Source organism: Littorina saxatilis, linkage group LG15 (genome assembly GCF_037325665.1).
Source record: "Littorina saxatilis isolate snail1 linkage group LG15, US_GU_Lsax_2.0, whole genome shotgun sequence".
NCBI classification, from domain to species: Eukaryota; Metazoa; Mollusca; class Gastropoda; order Littorinimorpha; family Littorinidae; genus Littorina; species Littorina saxatilis.
The window spans coordinates 39,890,343-39,893,342 of NC_090259.1; the positions used below are offsets into that span (position 1 = coordinate 39,890,343).

At 40.6% G+C, this 3,000-nt stretch overlaps 1 protein-coding gene across 2 annotated transcripts in view; it reads right to left on the reverse strand.

Annotated features, from left to right (window-relative positions):
* The window catches only part of LOC138949303 (uncharacterized), a 32,503-nt gene extending 30,197 nt beyond the window's left edge, over window positions 1–2,306 (reverse strand). Inside the window, exon 1 of one of the 2 annotated variants that reach the window (XR_011450225.1) lies at window positions 233–2,306. The gene's annotated coding sequence lies outside the window, so the exon portion shown is untranslated. The remainder of the gene's footprint in view (window positions 1–232) is intronic. The other variant, XM_070321090.1, reaches the window with a different exon arrangement.
* Window positions 2,307–3,000: the final 694 nt, after the last annotated feature.

Sequence of the window (3,000 nt, forward strand, 5' to 3'; positions counted from 1 at the left end):
ACAACACACACTCGCTCTCTTTCTCTCTCTCAAATTCCCTCTCGCTCTCGCTCTCTCTCTCTCTCTCTCTCTCTCTCTCTCTCTCTCTCTCTCTCTCTCTCTCTCTCTCTCTCTCTCTCTTTTACATTCAAACAAGCAAAGTGACAGTTATCGAACAGTGCACATCATTATTACTTATGAAAAACATGTCTCTTGTGTGTGTGTGTGGGGGGGGGGAGTTTTATCAACGTACCTTACTGAGTAGCACTGCCTGGAGTCTGTTATGACAAGAACACTTCCTGTCAGGTAGTTACTGGGTCTGTATCTCACAAAACTACCAAGGCGGGTTCAGCTTCCCACACTAAAACACTAACAAACTGTTGTATGTATACTGGTGATGGGACTTGTAATATCTTGTCAAGGTCAAGATCTCATTCTAGTTACTCAGAATGTCACCATGTACCAGCGTAGACTTTCACGTTTCAAAATTCACTTAAATGTATTACACTGTAGGCGTACACTTCTATCGGGTTTCAGGGTTAATTTTCAAATATTTCACTGTTGGCGTATGCTGACAATGTTCACGTTTCAGCGTTCACTTTCAGATATCTCACTGTTGTCGTATGCTGACAGTGTTTACGTTTCAGGGTTCTCTTTTCAACATATCACTGTAGGCGTATGCTTAGTTTTCAGTCAAGTATCACATTGTAGGCGTACATGTTCATATTTCACATCCCACGTTCAGTTACCGAACTGTAGGCGTTTGCTTAGTTTTCAGTCAAGTATCACATTGTAGGCGTACATGTTCATATTTCACATCCCACGTTCAGTTATCGAACTGTAGGCGTTTGCTTAGTTTTCAGTCAAGTATCACATTGTAGGCGTACATGTTCATATTTCACATCCCACGTTCAGTTACCGAACTGTAGGAGTTTGCTTTAAGGTTCCAATGTTCTCTTTTAGGTACCACACGCTGCTGGCGTGGCTTCAACCTTTCAGCGTTCACTCTTGTTTCACCATTGAAGCGTACACAATTCTAGGTTTCATGGTTCACATTGAAGTATCAAACTGTGGATGTGCACTGTACGAGAGTTCGAGTTCAATTTCACCTCTCTCTTTCAAGTATCAAATTGTAATTTTACTCTTACAGGTTTCAGACTTTACTTTAAGAATCCAACTAGGCGTACGCCCCACAGTTTCAGAGTTCATGTTGACGTGCCAAACTATAGACTAGTAGGTGTACGTTTTCGACTTTCCGAGTTTATGTTTCAGTCAAAACAAAAATAAAACACGACAGAAACCAGTTTTATGTTTCAGTATCCGGTCGTAGGCATGGGAGAGAAAACACTCCGAACCTCCACTGGACGAAATGTGTATCGTTTAAAATAGCCCACGTCTCCCAATAGTATCGGTTTTGCAATGTTAACAGTGCGGGTTGCAATTGACCGAGACGATGTAAATTAAATGTCCATCGTTCAAAACACCACGGCAATGTAGGGCCTACATCAAGTGTGTGTCGTTCAGAATGTCCAGATGTCTACCAATCGGCAACTGTCTCGATAACACAATCTCAACATACGATCTAAATCAAATGAGTATCGTCCAGATCGTCCAGATTGCCAATACATTGTGAATAAAGGGTGTGTCATTCACAATGCCCAATCACACAACGTTAAAACAGTGGGATGACCAAGACGATGTTAATCGAATGCGTGTCATTCCAAATCTCGGCCATACAATGTTAACACTGTGGGTTTACTAAGACGATGTGAATCAAATGTGTATCGTCCAGAATGCCAAGACGATATGAATTATAAATGTGTGTCGTTCAAAATGTCCCATGTCTCTCAACAGTCTCAGTCACACAACGTTAACACAGTGGGCTGACCAAGACGATGTGAATCAAATGTGCGTCGTCCAAAAAATGTTAAAAATGTATCTTCCAGAATGCACAGCGGGCTGACTAAGACGATTTGAATCAAATGTGCGTAGTTCAACATGGCCCATGTCTCTCGAAAGTCTCGGTCACACAACGTTAACATAGTGGACTGACTAAGACGATGTGACCAAATGTGCGTAGTTCAAAATGGCCCATAATTATGTCTCTCGACAGTCTCGGTCACACAACGTTAACACAGTGGGCTGACTTTGACCGGACACATCAAATGTGCGTCGTTCAAAATGTCCGATGTCTGTCACTGGGCGCTGACAAATACGGTGTCAGCCCAGACAGTCATGCGGGGTTTAGGGCTTGGGGGGGTACTGGTGGTAAGAAGCTTGTGAATGAACAATCCGAAAATCGATGACAGGTGTTCGATGTTGACAACAGCAGCAGCTGGTGGGGCTCCACCTCCGCATGTACGGTTATATTGCCTGCTGGTGTTTTTTATCGTCGTAAAGTAAAGGCTGCGCCGTTATTTTGCTTATATTTGTGACCCCCTCCCCCAAAAAATAAAAATAATATATTTTTTTTAAACTGGGTTTTTTAAACAACAACAAGAAAACACACACACACACACACACACACACACACACACACACACACACACACACACACACACACACACACACACTCACACACACAATTGGATTAGATCATGTGTGGAAAAATCAGTCCACTTTAATTTAATGTCAAAAGGTTAAAATATGTTATATGTCATGAATTAGAACTCCAATATATACAATTCTGGAAAGGTCAAATAAAAAGTTCACCAAAGTTAAATTTTTATCAAAGAATAGTAACAAATTATAAAACGGAACCATATCTGTTATGCATAAAACAGAGAAAATATAAACAATCGTTGTGTAAACTAAGAATAAGTGCCCACGACCTGAAAATTGAAAGTGGTAGATACAGCAATACACTCAGGGAAAATATATTATGTGAAACATGTGGAGTAATAGAAGATGAAATACATTTTCTACATAACTGCATAGAAAACTACCTATTACGAAAATCTGTCATGAGTGAAATTAATCGACATATATATTCATATGATGTACCAAGTCAACTTTTGCAAG